Below are 25,536 nucleotides of genomic sequence, written 5' to 3' on the forward strand. Positions count from 1 at the left end.
TTCAGGATAGATATAAAGAAAAACTTTTCCCTGTGTCAAGCAGAAGAAGCAGGTTAACAGAGAGGCAGTTCAGTCCCCATCCTTTGAGTTTTTCAAGACCTGACTGGATAAATTTCAAAGTAATCTTGGTCTGATCTCACAGATAACATGACTGAGAAGGAGGTAGGGGTTCCTTCCAAATTGAATTATCCTACAATCTTATGCAAGAGGGTTGTCAGCAAAGGATTTTGTCTAAGAAGCACCAAGTAATATTTTTAAGCTGCAAACTTCAGGAAAGAGTGTAAATGCATACTAAAATCATACAGCAGGCACATTTTACATTCTGCACAGATCAATTACTTCAATTATGTAACAGCTTTTCCATTGTTCCTATTTTTAATCCCTTTATTATCACCAATCACCACTAATGCAAGGAGTGAGACAGAAGGAGTGTGGACTGCCATACTGCTTATGATGGCTTTTGGATGCACTGCAGAGCATGCAAAAAACTGCTTATATTCATGGAGAGATATTCTGGCCTCTGCCTCACTAGAAAAACGTGCTTTGCTTATGCAAAATCCTCACAAGTCTAAAATAATTAAACTTGTTGTATTTCTATCTAAAGTTTCACAGTCAGAAGTGTGTGAGTGTGCACTCTGTGACACATCACAGTGAGTGTGACACACTGGAGAGGTATCTGAGCTGCAACTGAGTTACTGTGCAAGCATATACCATCTGTGCAATAAAAGGGATGGCCTGAATATGGCTATTTATCCGTGCTCTACTATCCAGGCCAGAGGCCTGGAAATCTCGGCCAAATGGCTCTATTCATCTTTTTCCACATGGACAATAAAACAGAGTAATTGACAAAAAAAGAGAATGGGGCAGTGCAGATGTATCGTAACCCTAGAGCAAATGTGTGTGGTCATCTCTTTCCCTGATGGAGTTTCAAATTTTAAGACACATCTTTTCTGCTTCCCATGCTGAAGAAGTGTCGCCCCTTTCTTGTCCAAGGATAAAAGTAACTCATGGAACTACAGATTTCACCTTCTGTTCTTTTCACTCCTGGGATAGTATGTCAAAGGGGAGAAATAAATCTCATGTTGGCAGGATGTGCCAATTTAAAGCACAGTCTCAGTAATATTTCCTGCACTGGTCTTGCTGCCTGCTGCTAGGCATCTTCTGTGTGAGGGTAGCTGTTTTTCCAGGCTGGTGGGAAGACTGATTTCCAGGTCCCAGAGAAGCCCCTATGTCCTACCCTCACAAGGCACCCAGACCCACACTGAGGCTTTCAGCAGTTTTCTCTGACAGGGTCAGCACTGTGTTTGTCCAAAAATGAAAAGGGCAATGATAAACCTGATGAGTCGCTCCCAGCTTGTTTTCTTTACTCAAGTCTTGTTTACGCTCCAGTTCCAAGAAGCTTCTGTGACCAGTTGTGAACTGGTAGCCTCATCTCACCAGAAGAACCAATGAAGTAAAGCAGAAGTAAAATGTGAAAGTAAGAAAGTTTTCACTGAGTTCTCTAAAATGCTTTGGGCTTGACTATACAAGGATTTTTGTGTTGATCTAACAAAACTGAACTGGGATTGCATCACTTTAATTAAACCACTGCAAAAGCTGTGCAATCTAATCCTTTGCTTTGGGTAACACCTATGCAACACAAACATCTGAACAATAGCTATATAAAGAGCTCAGAGGCATAAAAAAGACTCAAGCTCCAGCCCATCAATCTCAGTTTCAATTAAAGGCTAAGAAAGCATAAACAGAGAAAGTAAATGTGCCTAAATTAAATAATCTCATTCCTGGTAGGGACAAGCTAAATGAAATCAAGTAACTTTCAGGTCTTCTTCCTCCTTCGTAAACTTCTGCCATGTGCAACAGTGCCAGGATCATGGGGACCACCAGAATTTTCTTAACAATCATAAAAAAATGATCTCTTTCCAACTTCGCCAGTTGGCAGCTGTCAGCATCTCTAATGATAAGTTGGCCATTCTTCCCCTTTTCATTTGCCTGTATGGATTCTGAAAGGGAAACTTCAGGGAACCAGGAGGCATTAACTTAGCCAAGGTGGAGGTTATCTGCTGACTTCTGATCACAGCAGAAACAGACTGAAAATCAGCATGATTAACTCACTAAAAGTCAACAAATTATGTCTTCTGTTGCTCTACTGTGTAAATGAGTAGAGGGCTAGGGAGCCTTTCCCTCTTACACTCATAAATACAGATTAACCAGAAACGCTCTTTGTGCGTTCCCAGTGAGTCTGGGAATTACAGAATCTGGGAATGCCTCCAGCAAGAATATAATCTGCACTGCTTTACAGTTACGTAGCAGTTGCCTTTTCTTCTCAAGCCTCCAGGGAGCCCTGCTGACCATCTCTTCTTAGAAGCTGATTATTGCTGTGGTTGTGGGCATCCCTCCTTTTCTTGCCACCACCTTCTGCTGCTGCAGCCTAGGTTCAGGAAAGCCAGCAGCCTGATGAGATAAGCTTTGCATGGCACTCACTAAACACACAGCTGGTCAGCTAGCTGGGCTGTGGATGAATATCATCCCCCTGGCCCAGCTGCACTCCCAGTGTTCAGCCAATGAAAAACAGTGGCATCAGCTACAACGGTAAGGATCTCCTTCTCAACATGCAGTGATAATCCAGCACTTTGGAAGACAACAGAGAATTCATCTTAGGCTTTAAAAAAATATGACTTTTATCACAAACAATTCCATTGATCTCAAGCTCACTTTTTTTTTTATCTCTTCCGTTACATCCAATTTTTTTCTTGATCACATCTGTGATATTCTTCTATGTATGATGAAGCTATTAAGGGGCAAGTGTAGTCAGAACTCACCTCTGCTCTTATTATTTGCTCTGACATACAGCAGTTACAAGACAGAGTTTTGTGGAGGTTCTGTTCTTATTATTGTTGAGAGACATGATCTATGTATCAAACTATCCTTATTTTCACCAGAAACTTTACATTTTTTTCTTTTGCCAAATAAGCCTTTCTTCAGTGTACAACACCAATAATGCTTCAGCAACTGTAATTACTTGCACATTACAAGCACAAACACCTTTTGTTCTCTAGTGAGCACATACAGCCCCCCTCAAAGCCTTGTGCACATACGTGCAAGCAGGCACACATGCACACACTGCTCTAGTAGTGGAAAGAAATCATCTCAGTTCGTAGAAATTTCCTGTATTTACAGAACAGACATCTTTAGGCTCAGTTATTACAACGCTCCATTATTTCTTTTGTTCCAGAATGGTAGGGCTGGCAGGGACTTAGGTAAGCCTCATTAAGCAACTCTTGCAGTATGCATAATCATTTTGATGGAAGTTATAGGAGTGTTTATGATATTCTTACATGAATCAATTAAATATGGGACTTAAAATGACTCATCATGGTTCTGCAGCATTCATTTCCCATCTGTCTGACCTTTGTTCCCTACACAGGATGCTGGTTCTCCTTCCCACAAATATCTGAACCTGGTATATAACTGACAAGAACACTATATGACTTATATTCTTCACAGAATGAGAGCATGCCTCAGGCTGCAAGGTTTCTTATTTGGCTTTCAAAAACATACTCACAAATCATCTCTCCAAACAGTATGGAATATCAGCTCTGGAAGTACTAACCTTAGCTCTTCATCAACACAGCTACTGAAAGGTTATGTGTCTTCACAGCTCACTGGCATTATCAACTCATAGAGGAATATCTCATATAAAGCTTCACTGCCGTCCTGCCCATCAGCATATCTAACATTGCACACAATAATATGTCCAAAAACTCCTCACTATACAGAGCTGTCATCTTTGTTCATCTCTGGACGAACATGTTGTGTTCTCAGTCACAACTGTGGAGGCAGTAGGAGGGCAGTGTTGCCAGCTCACCATGAATGCTCAAAATCCCTTCCCCCATTGACCATCAAGGAAAGGATTACTCACAGCCTACGCAAATGGTATGGCACACTATTTTCATAGCAGTCAATTGCAGGAGCATTAATTAATTTCCTTTTCCTTCACTATCTGGAATGTGAAAAGTGGTAATTCCACTGGGAAGGCAAATAAAGTCAGATTCAGGTGAGCAAGGTCAAATCAAAACACTTTGGGCTATGACTAAGGGCTTGAAGAACCAGCAGAAATGCGTTGTTGACTGCATTTGCACAACACAGCAGGTTCATGGCAGGAAGCTCTAAAGAATCCGTGCTCTGCCAATGCAACAATTAAGTCCCTAAACTGCACTGTAATGCAGAGACAGTTGTGTAAGCATCTTAATAGTTCCTATTGAAAGGGGAACAAATTTCCCAAGAACTTCTCTGAGAAGTTTTCCCATTTCCAGCAGTTTTAAGGTACAAAAAAATAAATATCATCAAAAGGTGGTGGAAAAACAAAACACATGAGAACATTTTATGGCACTAGTAACAATCGCTGCTTCACTAATAATCCACAGTCCTACATTCAGTAACACATTTTGCCTTATAAACTGAGTAAAAATTTGGAGACAGTAATCCACCAGTAGTGTAGAAAAAATTACTTTTAAATAAAAGGGACTGCTTACTTAAGTGATGACAATGAATACTCCATAATTCACTACCATCATTTTGAGAGGGCATAGCATAGCATTTTTAGTATTACCCCTTCACTTTCTGACACTCGCTCTCTCTGTCTGCACAGTACTAACAGGGAGGACATTACAGACCTACTTCCCTCTTCAGGAGGAATTGAGAATACTCAGGCTCCATGTTGTTAAGAGCAAATGTTGTTAACTCCATGTTAAGAGCAAAGTGCCATGTTTGACAACAATATTGGCCAAAAATAAAAAAATAACTCTGAAAAAGTGCAAAGGGTTTTTTAGTTGCATGAGTTCCCTCATCCAGTTCGTAGCACAGACCCTGCATGTGGTTGTTCCAGCATAAATGAAGGATTAGCAAGGGAATGGAAAAAAGGCCAGTCACAGAGATATGGGAGCTGTTTCTACAAGCACTGCTGCTGAGAAAAATGCATGTGCAACTGCAGATAAATTCCATTTGTATTACTTATATGTGATTTTGAATTCTGGAAAATAACTGGCTCCAAACCACACATTGGCCGTCTCTTCTCCCACCAGTTTAAGACCAATATTTATTTCCCAGACAGCAACTCCACTTGAAGACAGACAGCACCTTGGGCATTGCTCACAAACTGAGGGAGAAAATATATTGACTCAAAGGTCATACACTTTGGTCTACACCATTTCTTGCATGAGAAAGTCAATAGCAATGCAATGTATTTACTATAGGCTGAACATTTCCTGGCTTCCTAAGAAAGTAACACTCTGGAAACATGTAGGATATTCTCACTGCTGGTTATGTGTTGCAGCTACCAACCAAGGAAGAAACTGCCTGCATGCTGTGTTATCAGTATGTCATCTGTATGGCTGTGCAGCAGATTGTTGCTGCTTCCTTATTGCTGCTGTTGCAGATTTCATAATTGTTTTCAAGAGTATGATTAAAAATGCAGTATATTGGGGCTGCAAATTAATCATTAAATTTGAACTGCAGTCAGACAACCTCTCCTAGTTGACAGTCACCCAGAAGTTCATTCTACCAGGTATTTATTTCATACATGATTGAAGCTCTCTTTCAGTGTCATCTAGGAATGACTTCAGAAAAAAGCAGAATGTATGCAGGGCCATTTGGAAACACAGCACTGTGAAGACATGAATTACAGAGTTTTGACAGACATGAAGCCAAGGCCACTTTTCCCAAAGGAAGCAAATATTGAAAACACGCACTTTGCCTGGCCTCCCTATGTATAAGTCAACAACTTCCTATGATGATTCAGTAAGACTTACATCATCATCACTGTTATTATTTATACTGAGAGCTCTTCAGAGAAAGAATTATCTCTTGCTGTATATGTGCACAGCGTCTGCCATGCCTGCCACCTCAGAACATGAAATTGCATTAGTTCTTAGTTAATGTACCTTTCTTATGCAGGATTTCTGTACTTACCTGGGAAAAAGCAAGGATAAGTGAACAGATATATTAATTCCACCAACAGCTCTTGAGAAAGCCATGAAAATATTTCAAATGCTAGCTCAGCACACTATTATTTCCATATTTCCATATGCACACTTGCATATCAGTAGGTCAGGAACTGACAAATGCCTAAGTACTGCCCAGCTGAGGACCATTGGTGGGACTGGCTGAAGTCTGTTGGGAATCTGCCATTGGTTAGCACTCTCATCTTGGAGGTCTGGTCTGACAACAAAAATGTCTCCTTCCTTTTTCCAGAGAAAACATTCCCTGTGTAACTCCTGACTTGAATACATGCCTGTCAGTGCTTTGAACCAGGCCAAAAAGCCACACATCTCACCATCCAACAGAACCGTATGGATTAGGCTATTTCTTGAGCTGAGCTGACATGGGTCTAAGTGAAGGCTTCCAGAATGCCCTACATCAGCTCGATGTTCCAGGTAACAGAACAGAAAATTCAGCAGACACTCTTTGTTCCTCACCAAGCACAGAATAAAAGCTGAGTGTTTTCCCTGGACTGTGTTACAAGAAAAGAAGTTGGCAATGGTTGATGAAAATTTTCCTAGCAACTCAGCATGATATAATCTTTCCTCTCACAGTTCCACAAGGCTCTAAAGGGCCCATCAAAATTTGCAATAGCCTCAGAGATAAGTGCCCAGGGAGCAAAATTCTGCAGTTCTGTGTAGCAGAAGGGCAGGCTGAGAACAGCAATGAAGTGAAACAGTTAGAGTGGACATACTGCATCATTAGTACTCACACATGTGTTTTCTTCATCAGCCAATTCCTCAGAGTACAGAGATCAAGTGGATCATTAATTCTTCCCAGCAGAATTAGAGGTCACCTGCATTTTAAAACACCATTTTAGTGAAAGATATCTAACAACAGGAGAGCAAAATAAATAGCATACTATTAGTGGGTATGCTCTGCATTAGATTAATCAATTTAGTAATCTGTTGAAGTATTCTCCTTTGTACTCTGTAGGCAAGAGTTGCAAACATAAATACTGGGACAGAGAGATACTGTAGATGAAATATAACTTACTGGCACTGTACTTAGAGAATAATATCACACAATAAATACAGTCTAATGTATATTATCACTGGCAACAGAAATTTGCAACTGTGGAAAATGTTCTGATTCCACAAATTCATGACATCTGTGTACCATAAAACAGACTATGCCTCACTCTACCATTTTATAAGCTCCTTTTGTTGTTGTTGTTAAGATAGTCTTATCTTGCACAGCTTTCCTTCTACAGCAAGTTGCATAAATCAGGTTTCCAACCTCCTAGCAAATTCACAGTAGAGATACTTCAGTGGTGCCAAAGGGAATCAGAATTGCCCTATTCATCTCGATGGTTTGCTAACTTGTCCAAGTATGTCCATTCTAAAGTTTAATTTGCCGTTGTGTTTGTCTACAGTAAGACAAAGCGGGATGTATGAACAAAGAAAACAAACATAAAATATAATATTTTGCTAGGTGCTAAACAACAAGAAATACATGTGCAAATCACAATTAAGGAAGCCTCAAGTAAGCAAAGAAAACATGCCATTTTCACAGCATTCCCTGTGATCCCTACCAGGATCCCCTTTTCTTTTAGGACAGACATTTACACACTAAACCACACTTTGTGCCAGGGAGCCCAGGTCCCTTAAGACAGGAAGATGTTTAAAATTAATTTATGTAAAGAAAAATACATTTTATTCTGCTATTAATAACAATTACAGGTATTTCCACTAGACAGTGAATAACATTGTATGAGGTGTTCAGTGCTTCACTCTCATCTATGATCAGACTCTCACACAGGCTGGATCTAATTCACCTCAGGCCAACAGCCACCAGCTGATGTTTGGTTCACCATTTTCTCTCAATACTGAAAGAGAGAGAGAGCATAATTTGGAAAGAAGGGATAGAAAGCAAGAGGACAACGTGATAACTCAGGTATGAAAAAAACACTTCAGCAAGAAATGGAGCATATAAACTTACATGGTGCCGTGAGTGGGCACCTTGAGGAAGGTTCTGTCAGAAAGGGCAAAAGGCTGCCCGTCAGCCAGGGCTGAGGGAAACAGGGTGAGAAACAGCCCTGCCAGCCCTGAGGGGGAGCAGGAGGAGGGGCTGCAGGTGCCCCAGCAGAGATTGCCTTGCAGCTTCTGGGGCAGACCATGGTGGGGCAGGTGTTTCCATGGCAGAGCAGATATCCACACCATAGCCCGTGGAAGACCCCACACTGGAGCAGGTGGATATGCCCTGAAAGAAGCTGCTGCTCATGGAAAGCCTACGTTGGAGCAGGCTCCTGTCATGACCTGCAGCTAGTGGAGAGGAAGATGCTCAGAAGCAGGTCTATCCCGAAGCACCGCAGCATGTGGAGGGCCCACAGTGGAGCAGGGGATAAGTATGAGGAGGAAGGAGCAGCAAAGAAGAGCTGTTATGGACTGGCCACAGCTCTGTTTTCCCCTTCCTCCTGCACCATTTGAGAGGCAGGAGACAGAGGAGTTGGGACTGAGGCAGTGAAGTTCAGCCTGGGAAGAAGGGTGAGGGTAAAGTGCTTTAGTTTTTATTTCTCATCCTACTCTGTTTGTAACTGGCAGTAAATAAAATCCATTTACCCCAAGTTGAGTCTGTTTTGTCTGATGGAATCGTTAAATGATCCCCCTGTTTTTATCTTGACCCACAAGCTTTTCCACCTTATTTTCTCCCCCTGTCCCATTAAAGACGGGACCGAGCAAGCAGCTGGGTGGACATCTGACAGCCAGTCCAGGTCAACCCACCACAATGAATAAGAACTTTACTGGCCTAGAAAATATGACATAGATAAAGACAGACATGTAGGAAGCACAGCGTTCAATTTACACCCAGTGCTGAGCAATAGAAGGATGTCCTTCTTTCTGCCCATGTCATATGAGGAGCTTGCGTCTTCACACCAGTCCTGTCATTATCCTACAGTAGAAATCCATTCATAGAGCACCCATTGAGCATTTCTAAGCATTAATTTCTGCCACCATTACTTGTGCTGAGTATTCCCACTGACTGTTGGTCATAAAGCTGTCAAAATCTAGCCTTGCTCTAAAAAACACTACTTCCAGGGATTAGCCATTGAGATTCGTAACGAACAATATTTTCCAGCAAAGCTTCTCATATTGAATGTAAAAAGCTAATCTACTACATGCAAAACATTTTCAGTTGTGCTACAGAAAACTCCCCACGGCACATGCAGCATTGGACTCCTCAGTATCAGGTGATTTCATCTCGGTTGAGGAGCCAACTCACAGAATGAATTTGATCAAAGCAAATACAAGTGAAGTTTAGTTGTATGGCAGGACACATTTATTATGATAAAGGATAGAAGATGGCATGTAATTCACACCAAAAATCAACTTTCGGCATTCTCACAACCCACATGTTGATCAGGTATAGTCAAAGACTGAAGATTAATATTCATTCTTACCTGTAATACTTCACGGACTATCAAAAATGACAGATCACTGTCACAAAGAGCAAAGCAAACATACATCCACTGTTAAATTGAAACTCAAGGTATCTAAGCTAGTTGCACAATCTTTCACTGGCTTGAATGTTCACAAGAAACCAGTTTCCAAGTATTAACCCCAGTGTAATTTTCGGAGTGGAATTTTAAACTCAGGCACAAGTATTATTGCTGAAATACATCCATATTTATGAAATTGGAGGATAGAAAGAATGACATGGGATTTTTGAAATCAGTCTGTACTGAGATAAGAAAAAAATCCCCAGAGGACTGTTTGCTCTCCAGCTACAGAGTCAAGGACATCTGCACTAATATTCATCAAATACCCTAGAATAATGGGAACAAGCAGTGAAATCACAATCTATTCACCAACAGCCATCAAGCAGAAAGAAAGGCTAAATTTGTTGGTGAGTGCCAGTAAGACATTTGGACAGCAGGAAAAAAATGTGCCATGATGCAATCAATCAGGAACGTTAAAGACAAAAAGACATAGTTAAGGGTTTGAGAAGTAAAGGCAACTGTTGCTGCCCACCAGCTTCAGCACCACATCTTGCAACATGTCAGTATGACAAAGTAATGACTGAGAGTAAGCATAGCATGACCTTTACTCATCAGTGAAAAGTAGAATAATAAACATTGTTAAGGACAACAGAGTTATAATTCAACTATGAACAGATAAAAATTAAGATGCTTATAATACAAAAAATAATGTATTTTAAAGGAAGAGTTCTGAATTATTTATTTCTGTTGTTTTCCATCCTTAGTCTGTATTTTGAAATTGAAACGTCGTTACTACATGAAAAAGCATTCAATTTACATTGGATAAAGTAGGAAGGCAATTCAGCTATAAATTATTTTCTGTTTATGCAGTGACCCTATGTTTGATTGTATTATCAATGTGAGGGCTATAAAAACACCGACAAAATGTAAGGGCATGTTAAAAATCCTCATCCAGTCTTAAGGGATCTGTTGTCTTTACTGTTACAACCTCTTTCCCTATGACTTCCTTCTGCTGTTACCTTGAAGAGCCTGTATATTCCAATGGCTCTGCAAACACTGGAACTTGGTGTCACTGGGAAAATCAACCCTCTACCCTCTTGTTATTGCAGTAGAGCTGCAACAGCATAAAAGTGGAAGCAAAAAATTATGAATAAGCATTTGCATTTTATATTAAGATAATTTTAAACAGCTATTCTAACTCCCTGCTGGTATCACTAAGGTATAGTTCAGAGGATGCATGAGACAAGTAGACAGTCAAAACATGCTAGAGGCCCACTTACATTGCATTATTATGATAGTAATTATGGATGCTTCCTGTTCAAACTCACACACCTGTGCAGCCTACAGGCCTGAATCTTGATTCCTTACCTGCAGAAATGACTGTAGAGTTTCCCTCAACAGTATGACTGGAGTGCCAAACACAACCTTTTCATTTCTCATGGTTTCTGATTTATTCTTTCACTCCCAGCATTACCTCCAGTGGATGCCTTAGGTTAATAAGTGAACCATGTAACTGTTCTAAAGGATTCTAAAAGAAATAGCAGGAAACAGCTGTCACCATGGTACCAAACTGTACCATCCTTTTCTTGAAGAGAAACATTAGTAAGATTGTACAGAAGAGGTGGGAGGGGAGTTATCAACAGTTGCAATGCATTGTCTAACACCCTGAACTTAAAGGAAGGACATTTTTTGACAACCCAAGACTTAAAGAAACATCTAACAACCTATCCTCACCTGCGTTCACAGACTGTTCACAAACTCTTAAACACATCTATTGAAAACAAAACAATTGAACAGCTAGTATAAGCTATTCAGCTGTGACCTGCAGTACAAAGTAAGGAAAAAACATAATTGATTCATGCAGTCATATCTTTTGCCTGTCCTATTATCAGTCTCCATGCTCTCTTTTGGAACTTAAATGAGTTCATCCTGCTGTGTGTTAGCCCTGAAAAGGCATACATTTCTTTCAGAGAAGATACTCATTTGGGCAGGGAATTGAACTTCTGCGTTAAAACTCTTGCTGAACAGAGGGCTCTGAACAAGTGAACTTCTTAGCTTAATATGGAAACACATGATAGAAAAAATACCAAAACTGTACGGAAATACCCAAGATTGCCTTCTTTGTTAATAGATATTGACTAAGAGCACACCTCTAACAGTAAAGATTCCCTGACTGCAAGATCATTAAATTCTGGAAGTACATCTAGATTCATATACATCTAGATTCATATACTCCATTTTTTTCTATCTTGAACATAAACAGAATATCCTTTATGCAAGGTGTGAATATCATATGAATAAACACATAGCTTTTTTAGGTTTTACTCATGGTGTCTATAACTGTGGTATGTCAAGCAACAACCCTGTACAGAAAGTAAGCAGGCACTCCAGCAGAATTGAGTCCGTAAGTGAAGAGGAAAAATTACAAAAATAGACAAAAGTGGATAATTCTGTAAATTTTATCTACTCAGCATATTCAGTCTTGCAGAACTTGCAGAACAGCTACAGATAAACTGCAAGTTGCATCAATCCCATGGTTTTTACTCTGTGAACTCATGAACTGACAGCACTTTGTTATCTGATATTTGGAGCTGACTTCATTCTGTGACTTCTCACATGACACTGTTCATGTGGCTTGATAGGATAAACACAGACTTTCTGATTAGTTAGGGATAACTGAGGCTTTCGTGTGTTAACGTGGCAAAGTAGTGAGAAAAATGGAGAAAGTAGCACCTCTCAGAATGAGGCAATGAAAAGCTTTCTCTTGAAAATACATATAATAGCAATTGCCTTAATCACCTTTGAAATTACTGCTGAAGATGTAATTATTTGTGAGGAAAACTGATTTCAAAATGAAAAACTTTCAAACCTTCAAAATTCCTGATTTCTATTTTCAATGACACTTAGGACAGACCTATCAGAAAATGCAAAAAGATATTCCAGACCAGTTCTGAGTGACCAGAGATTACACTGTTAGTTCAGATAAAGATAATTTTTCATGCTCTGCCTTTGGTTGGTAGTAGGTGATAGGTACCAACCTATCTCAAATGGATACACTAGGATGGGTGAGGTTGAACTTTGAAGATACCTTGAGAGCTTGAATGAGTAGGCTAGACTAGATGCCTTGCTTTCTCTCTCCTACACTGAAGAAAATAAATCTCATGCTAAGAACGCTTCAGCAGTTCTGCTGGCAAAAATCCTCTCCCATTCATCAACTCAGACTATGTCCAAGCTCTAAGGGACAACTCCTGCACTTAAAAAAGAAATGTTGCTCTGATTATCTGTTCAAGGTGATTCAAAGATGTGATGTGTGATATGATCATTGTCTTCTAGGTCTCTCCCATTTCGTTAATGCATTTTTAAACAAACTATCTTAATGAGAGCAAATACAAGTATACAACAGCCAAAACCAAGATGAATGTTCTTAAAAGGCAATGTCTCATCTTGGCCACTCAGTCTTTCTAAAACTATTTGTATGTTGATTGTTTAGATCAAATCTATGTATGTCACAAGACTTTTTTAAAACAAACAAACAACAAAACAAAACAAACATTTACTTTTGTTGGTTTTTTTCCCAGAGTATTTTCTTCTGCTTCAGTACTCTGGAAGAGCTGCTGGTGCTTTGAAGATCTTGGTATATCTGACTTCCACAAATGTTCTATTTTAATCATGGTTGTTGTTTTAATAATAAATTAAAAATATTTTCTGTAGTGCAGAAAGGACAATTTCGAAAACACTTTCAGTTCTCAGCAGTTTCCTTGGTCTAATAAGTAGCATTTGAAGTGCCTGACTCTGAGTGCAGCTTAACAACTGTCTTCATAGGCCTCTTATTTCAATGGTCCTTTACATCCTGGAAAGAGGGTAAAGCTCCTACATTTGCAAAGAGGTGTTTCAAGTGAACTGTGTGCCATTTAGAAACAAAGCACTGGATCTCCTACAGAGGAGTCATTTGGTTTTAGTGCAATGAATTTTAGTCTTTTCCTTTGAACTTCAAGCAAATGAGGACTATATTACTGAACTCCTTTTGGACTTTTCTCTTCAGCAGACTCTGTTGTCATACAACTCCAGGATTCTACATCAGTCCTGCAAAGGAGCAAAGACCTCCCTCTATCTATTCTCAGGTTACAAATTAACTTCCTGATCAGATCACCCAGACAACTGCATAGAAGAGTAATGGACCCAATTAGGGTACTGAAAGTTTTACCAAACAACCTATTAAAAGATTTTATAACAGGACCACCCAAATGACAGGGACAACATGAACAAGCATCTGAAATGCATTGCATTTAAAAAAAATATTAATTATGAAAGAATGCCTCTCCAATCCAAACAATTATACAGATAAAACTTATTGTCAGTGCCAGGATGAGGCACTGACTCAGTAAATTTGGCTGAATCTAGATCTGGTGGATCTGATGTCTCCAGTACTCCTGCATTTCCCAGTCTTCTTCTGGTTCCTTGCAAACAGGTACACAGCAATTCTGCAGACTTCCTGACTGCACATTGCTGGGACTGGTCTCCTGTACCTCAGAAAAACTACACAGTGGAACCTTTGTGGGGACATGAAACAGAGCAGTCTTGTTCTACAAAGAACAGCCATTTTGTGGTTCCTGGACAAACGGTCTTTGGGGAAGGACTTTGTGATAAGTTGTCAAATGGCTTCTTTACGAGATTACAGATGTCCATTGTCTCACAAATTCTGACTTTAGTTTTACGTCATGCAGATCCCTCCAAATGTCCTGGTTTTATCCAATGTGGAATTCTGTGCAGCTCTAGTAGCTGAAACATATGCACTGTTAACCTTATGCTTGTTAATCAGCACTCGCCAAGATCTCTAGGTGTGTATAGAAAATAATGTTCTTCCACTCCATCTCAACACTTAATTCTCTCTCCATTTTATCTTCTATTGTGAATCCAAGGCAACTACACCAATTTTCTAAGATAGCCAAAAACCTCTAATCAATTCAAGTGTGTCTGCCAGTTATATGACACCATCTACACAAGCTAGGAAGCTTAATTCACTATCAGGGAGCCTCAAACAACAGAAAGTTTCATGGACCAGATCCAGCCTGTCAGAGAACTTTTAATCTAGCAGTTCATTGCCTGCTACCCACTTATCATAGTTCCTTCAGACACAATTTTGGGTGAAGGGTAGAGGGTAGTCTTCAGTTTGTTACTCTCTATCCTCTTCTCTCAAATTACTTTGAGACTGAAGCGACTGGACTGTACTTGCCACATAGCAACAGAGTAGGCTTTTTTGCATTGCATAATTTGCACGGCTCATGACAAAAGCACACATTAATTTTGGGGAAAATGATAGGGACTACTTGCATGACAGGCAACTAGACACCCCTAGGGACCAGACCCATGGAGACATCTCCATTTTTGTCACATCATAGACATGCTTGCAGATGCAGGACAGAGGGGACTGTGAGGTATGTGGTCCTCATAAGATGGAATAAAGCTGTATCCAACAGAATGTTTGAAGAACATTGCTCATCCATTGTTACACATTGGATTTCATCATGGTTGTTTAAGACATTGAACAACAGCTTTATTTTCTGTTCTATCAGCCTTTGGAATGAATCTGTTGCTCAGTTGCCCATCAGTTCTTATGAGACTGCAAGAGTTGTTACACACACCACTTAGCATTGTGGACACCTTATCTATAGCCCTGATTAGTCTGATTTAGTCACTTTTCACAGTGCTCCCTTTTTAGCTGAACCAAATGTCATTATAAAAGCAACAAAAAAAAGAATTGCACTGGTTTCCTACTCCTTTTAAAAGTGGCCTTCATCTGCTCACAAGGGCTTCTAAAATTACGTTTTCAGTATTGACTATAAATTTTATCTATATAATTATTTGGTTTGGCAAGACCAAATGAATGTTTTCTAAATATTTCTAAACACAGTGAATTCCAGATGCTTTTACCAGATGCTTCGGCCACCTTAGTGGTAATGTTATGTGTTCCTGCAGCTTTTTGCACTTATATTTGCCTCTGTGTTGGCTCTGTTTCTTCTATGGATTAATAAGAACATAATCATGCTGTTAGCCATCCTAGAACAAGTAGTATTGGCTCAGTTTCCCTTCCTGTACTAGTTAACTACCACGTAAATTGTTTTTTCTAGCTAGTCTGAGGTATTCTGTAGTTGCTGAGCTTCTTCTAAATCTTTGCTTGTGCTGCCTTTGTGATCTCTTCACTGCTTTGATCATGCTCTTGCTTTGCCAGCAGACTCGGTCTGTTTATGCTTTTCTTGTAACATTCTATTTTGTTGCTTGTCCAGCTTGTCTTTGTTTGTTTATGACTTCCAATAATTTCCTCTGAAGTCCTTGGTATCACTTTCTCAAATATTTCCCATACAAGCTATAGTGAAATTTCTTCATAATCTCAAAGTAATGGCCTGAAATGCACTCTCAGTTTCACCTTGCATGTCTCCTTTCCCAAGCTATCTTTGCACTTACAAAGGATCGGAGAGACAGCAACACCCAGTCATCCTCCTGAGCTGTATCTTACTCTTTCCCAGACCAGAACAGATAATGCTCACAAACATGCTCTATACTTCTGTGGACAGTAGCATCACACCATGACTGTCTGTAGCAGTGACTGAAAATAATGTGTTTAATGTGGTTTTCGGTCTGACCATTTAGGGAACATCATATGACTTCATACATATATATGTACGTGAGAGAGCCAAAGAGACAGTATGAGTGACTTTCATAACGTAGCTCTTAACTGACATTGTATATTTTAAGTCAGCCCCTACATTTATATCATTAATTAACAGACTCTGGAAGAGTGTGGGTTTATCCATCTCTCTTCTCTGTGTCTTCTGCTGCTGTGGTTGGTGCCTGCACCCAAGTATTGTATCTATGCATTGTTCAGTGAGTGTACCAGTTGTAAATGTGCAATACCAGTTTGCTTAAGTAAGAGTCACTGAGGAAACTGCAGTGCTGCTGCTGTAGCAATGCTATCAGCATGCTTTGCTCACTCACTTGTATATCTGAAGTTGGAAAAGTGTAATTTCTTATTGTCACCTCTCCTATGTTCTGTTCTGAGAATTCCTGACTTCTCTAAATTCTGCTACCTATCAACATGCTATTGTAATATAAAACAATGTAACACAACTGGATGCAAACATTTCCAGCTCTCTTTAAGCCAAATATTTTGACCCTCTCAAATGTTCTGGGATTTTTATGTTCTAAATTTCAGTTTGCAAAGACTGTTCTGTTTCCACTCTGATTCACACCAGAGGAAATTAGGAGATATCAGAAGCTCCCAGGAGAAACAAAATGCAGGGTTTTGACCAGATCTAGTAAGTCACTGCCATAGACTAAGGTATAACCTTGCAGTTCATAAATTTATAAGCAAGGTATACCTTGATGAGATAGTGAAGCCAGGATAGGGCTGCTGACTCACTCTGATTCTAATCTTTATGCTCAAGAAACTGTTTATGTATGCAACTTCCTGCAATGCCAGTCTGGTCACAGCAGGCTCAGTACTGCCAGATTTACCACAGCGAAAGTCCCAAAGTTTTCCATGGGCTCACTCTCAAGTGGGCATCTGAGGGAGAAGGAAGACATAAAGAATCTTCTCCTTTTGACAAGCCACCACAGAGACTCCCTGAAAAGATAATTCTACTTACTCTATTTTTTTTTTTCCTCTTTTAGGAAAATGGGGATATCATACTTCTGCATTCATTTAAGTGCAAGCTGAACTTCACAAATGAATTTTTCAGCAGAAACACTGCCTTTCTGGGCTAGGGAAGGAAGCAGACATTTGCCTGTATCTAAACTAGGCAGCAAAAGTGTGTCAGAACATGTGCTGGAGTCCTGATTCCCCTGTTTTGCACAGTGGAGAGCTGGTTGGATAGCAGCGCTCCATTCTGGCTTGTTACAGTCACATCCCCTTCCCATTGCCATTGGGAAATCAATGATTGGGAGAGATGGTTTTAAATAGACAGGTTCCACTCTGATGTGAGGCTGGGAGGCAGCCAGCACATGTACCTAGACTTGACATTTATCATGTGCTCCAGCTCAAACTTCTCCCAAAAATGAAAGTGGCTAGAGCATTTTTGTCATCTCCAAATGTGGAAAGACTCCTATTTATATTGTTTCAGTCTGTATCTCTCAGCACTCCCTGGAGGGCAGTGGAAAGATTGAGCTGTTTGTGGAAGACACCGTCAACTAAGTGGGGCTCTTTGGGGAATAAGGTATTGAGCAATCTGAAGCCAGAATCAACCTGACAGGAAGGAGTACTTGAAAAGTTGTCACTTACTTAAATATCAGAGAGTAGAGAGTTATATATGAACCAGCAGAAGTTTGTACTCAGTCTAAGGATTTTATTCTCTTCTCACCTCAATGAAAGTGTAAAGAAACCACCAAGAAGCCAGTGGTATATAAACAGTGTGAGATGAAAAACAGAGCAGGAGGCATTCTCTAGCTTGTGGGCCCTGATAATCAAATCCACAGTATTACACCATGGCAGTTCCACTCAATTCAACAGATCAGCATGAACAATAAAAGTAGATAACCAGACCTACTAACAAGCAGATAGTGACCCTAAAAACATTCAGGACCAAACTGTTTTCTCATTAACAGTAGTGAAAATCAAGCAGAACTGCATGGATTTCAGAGCAGAATTGGCCATAAGTCACAGAACTGAGACAGTGAGTCATTCTCGCATGCCAGATGCCATTCACCATGTACAGAAACAGCACAAGTGCTGGAGCAATTCTTGCTGAAAAAGGACACCGTAGCTCCAGGTACTGAGATACAACAACAGTGCCTGTGCACCTGACATGTTCAGCAGTATTAACATAATGAGGAAACATAGGTACTTTCTTCCAGGAATGGTTAAACCTTTTAATATTTAAATCCAGCCAAGACAGATGAAAAGTCTATTTTAAAAAAAAACAACAAAACAAACAAATAAAAATCAGAGTGAGCTTAACCACTGGCAGTCGTTAAAAGTGAAGCTATTTCGTATAATTTGCATCAGAAATTCACATTCTGCAGGTTTTTTTACACTGGGCCAGAGATGCTGGAGGAAAATCACTTTAAATAAACTTGCCACAGAATCCAAGACAATGCTTCCTGGTCAGAGCTATGAAGACTCTACTGCTGCTGAGTTTGCTGCCAGACAACTGGTGGGCAGAAATGCTGCATAGAAAAATGCTTGCACTGTGTCTGAAAAGAAGTTCAAAGAGTAAAACAGTCTGGCCCAAAATGCTGTTGTTGCTGGAGGGCTTGACAACAAGTAGGTTTGCCCTAGAGAGCACTCTATTTTTCATGTCTGTAATAACAGGCCAGTATGATGCACAGCTTATCTTCAAGATAAACCTGAAAGAAATCCTTTGGTGAAGGATAGGCCTGGCAATCCAAGTCATTCAGCACTATTTACTTAGACTGGAAAATAATATCACTTAGGAGCTTATTCCTGGTTACTGATGCCTCTGCATCGCCTGTTTTTGTAACTGCACATTAAAACTAGATGATCCTCTAGCAGACAAATATTACAACTGAAACTCAAAAATGCAGGTTTCAGCCACTCACCACAAGCAGGGGAATCACCTAAACAAGCATACAAACAGCACCTCTGTAGCAGGGCTTGCCAAGAGATAATATTGTGCAAGGTTGGGGTAATGGCATCTCTGTGACAGGGAAAAAGCAGGCTAGTTACAACCAACAATGCTGGAAAGTAACATCAGCTGTGCTTCTGGGCTCAGCTGGTGTATCTCCCATCATGAGCATTTCCAGTTAGGAAGAGCAAGATCAAGCTGTAAACTTGTTTTGCTTATAAGGTACACACACTTGGGATGACCACAGTAGTGAGTAAACTAGGATAGTGGTGCAAGACCACCCTACCAGAATAACAGAGATTCTTGCTTGCTGAGACTAGGCTGGAAAGCAGGAAGCAGCACTGGAGGAGAAAGAACAGGATTTGGTCTGCACCATCCTCAAAGAGGAATCCTACTAACTGGCTTTTCTGAAGAGAAAGTTGTTACTTTTCTTGTTTTCTTCTGAACTGTATTGTAACTTGAACCAAGACACTTCATTATTTATTAATTTTACACTTCTGTTTCAGTATCTGTTGGAAACAGATCTTTCATTCCATATTTTACACCTGTAGCTTAAAATCTCTCTCAGTGCACTTTTCTGCAGTGATAAACAACAGTTTGTCTTCAGACTCAGGATAGAGGTATTATATAATGTAAGTACAGAAGGAAAAAAAAAAAAATAGCTTCCATCCTTTTTTCAGGCATCCCTCCTGCGATGTCTGTGCGAATCACAGATTGAAAGGAGGCTCTGAGTTCAGGCTGTTCTAAGTGCCACATGCAGGTGAAATTATTACTACTTAATAAATTTATTCTGACAGCTAAGGGACTGGAAAAGAATAATACTTTTTTGGCGGCCCTGCTGTCTTTTCAGACAGCATATATATGTAATAACAGAGTCTGAGAGCACTGGGAGATGTTTTGTTTTATTCAGAAGCATTGTCCAGAGTAATCTCAGGCAATATGCTCACAGTGGAGAGACTTCCATTTTCAGGATGACACATTAGTGCAAAGTGAATTTTGAAAAAAATCTTGCCCAATAGTACTCACAACCTCAACTAAATCTAATTTCACAACTATGTCTAATTTTAACCATTGAAAGATTGATCCTCTGAGATTATGTTTCTCCATAAATCATTGTGCGTAACTTTTCATGCCTCCCATGACCTTGGCAATGAGTACAATTACAGGGAGAATTCCTTCACGACAGTTTTATGATTTAAGATTCACACAGCACATTTTTGTAGTTAATCACACAAAATGCAATGGATTGCATAGGTTGCAAATCCAAACCATTTGCAAAAGTCAGAACAAGGAGTTTAGTTTATTTCTATATAGACCAACAAAGAAAAAAGCTTGATCTGGAGCAGGAAAGGGTGAGATTATCTTTATTTTCTCTAATTTTATTTTTTTTTCTGTTTTGGGTTTTTTCGTTATTTGGCAGTTAAGATCTCAGCTATTCTAACAAGAAAATCAGTGACCCTTGCACCTTGCTATTTCGAGGCAAGGCAATACTCTTGACAACTGTGAGAAGACTCTCAGCTGGATCTAGATTCAAGCTTCCCTCACCCCCTTTTTTTTTTGTTTGTTTGGTTTTTTTGGTTGGTTGGTTGGTTTTTTTGTTTGCTTGGTTTGTTTTGTTTTCATTGTTAAAACAAGTTTTTCTTACAGTAAGTGTTAATGAAGTAATTATTAACGAAACTTAATTCTGTCTTTGACTGGCGTAGGTAACAGCTAGTTATTATAGCAGGAAAAATGAATATTCCTACTGGGATATGTGAACAAATTAACACATTCAGAAAGGATGCATCATGCTTCTTAATGGATCAGTAAGAACAGTTTACTTAATCTCCCATTTATATTTCCAAATTGCAAAAATTAAGTAAAGGGGACATTTTTGCATTGAGTGCCTTATAATTTAATAGCAGTACCAACCTTTATTTTACAGTTATTTGCAAAGTTCATCTTTAACACTAACATGACATATATATATTGATTATCTATGTTCTTAGAGGAGTTTTGTCACTAGCTCTGTGAAATAATATGCTGGACATTGCCATGGCTAAGCAAAAAATACTCAGCTGGAAGCTGAGAACTTGGACTTGACCTTTGGCTAAAACAGCCATTTTTAACATCTTATATGCTTTGTTAGGTTCTTCAGTCAGGGTTATGCATATAATTTATTAATGCTTATATAAAACACTGAAAATAATTGGATTTTCTAAGCATATTTGTAATACATAGAGTGCTGAAGACCTACATATTAACTCTTCATTTATACCAAATCCTGTTCCACCTTATTGAAATCCACTGTGATTACAAAGCTGCAAATTCTTACAGAATTTTTGTTGGTGAGTGTATTACATCTAATTATCCCATCTTATCCTAATTATCTTTAATCAGTCCTGTTTGGAGCGGTAGTTGAAGAGACACTACAAATGGATTCCAAAGACATGAAGTAAGACTTTACAGGGATCTTATGTGGCTTAAGACCAAATTCAGTTTTTGTTTCAGTTTTTACACTGCATTACTACAAATGTTAAATTATAATATGTTTTAATTCTACCCCATACTTTTTCAAAATTACAGTGAGGGAAGTGGTTTTCTTGGGCCAAGTCTTGTTGCATCTGTAGGCCCACCCTGGCACGGATGGGTGTACACACCAGAAATAAATCTATCTTGAAGCTGGGAAGGAAAAGAAGCTTAGCAGACAGGCTGATGCATCAGAGAGGAGGAAGGAGAATGTGTAACTAGCTACAACTGTTGCCTCGGCCCTGGTGTGGAGGGCACTTGGGCCCTCCTTGGGAGCAGGAGGAAAGTTTAGTTTCCTCCTTTTTCTGCCTTTTTTGATCCACAGCCTTTGTAATTGGTGCTCCCTCTCATGCAGCACTGTTGGCTGAGGTCATTGTAGCAGAGCAGTGGGCACCTGCCCAACCTGTGCAGTTCACTGGCTGCTTCCCTTGCTCTTCTGTCTCTTATTCACCAGGTTGCTACTTGCCTGGCATTTGAGAGGGAAATGCTCAGGCTGCAGGAGGGAAGGGTTGCCAGCAGGTACAAGCACAGAGCCTGCAGACATGGTGAATGGTAGGAAAAATCAATGTATATATTTCTTTCCTCTACCTGGGAAAAAGTAATGGGAAAGTTAAAAGTTCAGCTGGATAGACAGCTGACTGGTATGATGAAGGTGTTAGAAAAAGGTGTTTGCTGACTGTTGTAGAAGGACACATGTTTTTTTACCCCCAGAAGCATTCCATTTCAGTGTCAAGAGGCTTATTCACATTTTCCTTCTAAAGCATTAAAAACTCCATCATTGAAGGAAAAGTGCATGGGACACAAGGCCAGTTCATACTAAAAATTGCTGCAGGGGAGAAATCAACAACAGCTGCCAGGTCAAGACAAAGGAATGGAAGCAGCAGAAAAAAAACTGCCCAGGAAGGGAGATAACAATCCAGTAGACTTCTTATGGAAAGCAGTATAGAAAGAAGACTGAAACGTGCCTGTGGGCAAGGATGCTATGGATGTTGAAAATGAGATTAATTTCATATCCCAGTACTGTAGTTGACCAAAAAAAAAAAAAAAAAATTTAATTTTATATATATATAAATCACACACCAAGAAGGGATGTACAGACTTGCTATGAAGACTGTACCACAAGTTTAAGGCACCAACATTTTTGTACTGCAAATGAGCTGCACTCAGCGGCTTTGTTTGCAGCTGTGAGGTGAGATTAGTGACCTGTTTGATTTTATCAGCATTGCAGAGGCAGCAGTAACATAGCTGTAGTAACATGGATAAGCCGTCCTTTCAACCTGTGGAAATGTTACCAGTTGTGGGTGAGGTGATATGGACACAAGGAAAAGGGAGACTTTGCAGAAATACTTTGAACAGAGGATAAAAATTAATTGATCCAGACGACTGTTTTCCCAAAAGGAAACAATAACCTACCAGGAGGCAATGAAACTTTATAACCATTATCAATGCTAAGGAATTGCAAAATGTAGCAAAAGAAAAAAATGAGCGATTGGAAGTAAAAAGAAAATGAGAGACACACTGTTTCTGAAGACTGATAGCTCTACAAAGCTCTCAGGTCTCCAAGGAGACCTAGGGTCACATTATGCAAAGATAATGCCCAAATCAATTGCGAGCTTAACAGGATTCTATCATGGAAAAGGGAAGAGCACCTGGCACCAGATACTGTCAGCTACTTGTGGCACACAAAGGAAGAAAAAGATGATAAGGATGTGAAGAGTGATCTCTTCCTTATAACAGTTCTCTGCTTTCTGACTGTCAGCCATTTAGGAGCTTTCTGAGCCAAAGGCTGCATTCAAAAGCACAGCACTTAACACGTTCCTTGCCCTATGAATTTGTCAGATCCTTTTTGGATCCAGCTCCATATTTGCACTGATTGTGCTCTTTGGAGTAAGATAATTTAATCAGTTTATCTTTGCATATGAGGCTGACATGCAATGTAATGACAAGCAATTAGAAAGCATCAAGAGTTGACTTCAGCTACAGCTCAAGGTACTGAAACTACAGGATAGTTGATGTGAGTCTGTTGTAGCATTTGTCTATGGTTGGAGGTGATGACAGCCAGCAATTCTCTCATGCAAGTTGAATGAAAGCTTGTGATCAAAATTAGCATTGAGTTTTCCTCAGGAAGTTGTGGGGTTTTGGGGGGGCTTTATTTGTTCTTTGTTTTGTTTGTTTGTTGTTGGTTGGTTTTGTTGTTATTGTTGTTTGTTTGGGGGTTTTGTGGGGTTTGTGTGTGTGTGTTTTGTTGTTGCTGTTTGGTGGTGTTTGGGGTTTTTTTCTGCTGTTGTTGTTGTTGGTTTTTTTCCCCAGAAACAACAGATGAGGATAAAGTCCTGCCTAGAAAATCATCCAATGTATTGGACTGTTTGAGCAGGACATACTTCTCAGGGTAGGACAACAATGGTTCTACACAATCAATGGTAGACTCCATCCTCACCTCACAGTATGTTAATATTTGCAATGGAAAGCTCCAGCAAATTCAGGGAAGCACTGGCAGAGATGGGAAGCCCTGCGGGAGAAAATTGCTTCAGAATCTTTTACAAGGAACCAATGATGGAGAAGGCTGCCTCCTGCTAACAGAGTGTGCAGTGTATTTGAAGTTGAGATTTTGTTTATAAGAAACCAAGTCCTAATCCTGGTTATTCAAAGGAGTACACTTACAGACCAGACTATTCTTAAGGACAGATTTAGAAGGGTATTTAGCTGTTTAATAATACAAATAGGCATTTAGTGTATTCTGCAGAAGAGCTTAAACACTTAAAGCCCATTGGCTTCAGACATTTCTGGGATGAGAAATACTTATGCCAATCTGGTCCAAAAGGATAGTCCTCAGCACTCTGCTGTCAAACAGATGCCTCTATAGCAAACACCAGTGAGTTAGTTGCTCAGGCATAATAAATATCTAGCCACAATACTAAAGGTATCACAAAGAGGAAATAAAACTTCATGTCAACACAGGTAACCCAGGAGGAATTCTTACTCCTATATACACACTTACACCTGCAGAATATACGGAGTGTCTAGCTTTGAAATTATGGCTGTCCCTAAGAAACATTTTTTTTTACTTTTGACTTCTAGTGTAGTCCCATTTTTAACCTTGGCTGTTACTTTGAGAAGGGTTTTCTGGATGATACCATCTGTCTTTCCCCACTTACTGCTCAGTCATATGCAGTTGTGAGAATATGTCCTACAAGAGCAGAACATTCTCTTCCATCTAGTTTCCAAGCTCATGCTTCCTAATACTGTAATATCTGACCTCTTCCTGTTTTCTTTGGTCATTTAACAGCCATTTGGCAAATGGGTTGATTTAAAACTATGCTTTTATTTCTTTACCTGTAAATGATGCCTTTTTGTTCGTTTTTATCACCTCATTTGCAACTAGCAACAATGATGCATTTTATCTGACTGGCTGCACTTTGAGTTTTGGTTGTCACGAGTGGCATAGTCTCAAAATATACTGAGAAATAGTATACATAAATCCCTTTAAAATGCCAACAGTCTATTTCTTGCATTACCCATGGATGAACAGCAGTAGTTCATAAATCCTGAGTAGTTCTTTTCTCCTTGCAGAAGCACATGTATCATAGTATAAATACAACAATTTGATGAAGACTCTATGGTTTTACCTATATATTGCTTTTTTACAACATGCAAACCTATTAGCACTATAATTTGTGAAAACCATATGGTCAGGTTTGTTAGCCTGGTCTCCCTCCAGTGTATAACATCCCATTAAATACAATGGCATGGCTATACCTACACTTTAAATACATACCTTCAGACTCATTGTACAATTTTATAATATTTATTTAAACCTACTGTTATTCATAGATTTGATCTGAACTGAATCATATTTTTCACTAAAGGAATTTGCAAAAATACACAGGAGACCTTAGCAGAGGGACTAACTTTCATGCCTTCCTACAGGAATACATAGGCCTGGACCACTATTGCAGCATACCTGTACTTTACTGA

At 39.6% G+C, this 25,536-nt stretch overlaps 1 protein-coding gene across 1 annotated transcript in view; it reads right to left on the bottom strand.

Annotated features, from left to right (window-relative positions):
* CDYL (chromodomain Y like) overlaps positions 1-25,536 on the bottom strand; it is a 249,479-nt gene that overhangs the window by 199,326 nt on the left and 24,617 nt on the right. Inside the window, exon 2 of the mRNA XM_051611659.1 lies at positions 6,749-6,832. The gene's annotated coding sequence lies outside the window, so the exon portion shown is untranslated. The remainder of the gene's footprint in view (positions 1-6,748; positions 6,833-25,536) is intronic.

The sequence above is a fragment of the Apus apus genome, chromosome 2 (assembly GCF_020740795.1).
Source record: "Apus apus isolate bApuApu2 chromosome 2, bApuApu2.pri.cur, whole genome shotgun sequence".
Classification (NCBI taxonomy): Eukaryota; Metazoa; Chordata; class Aves; order Apodiformes; family Apodidae; genus Apus; species Apus apus.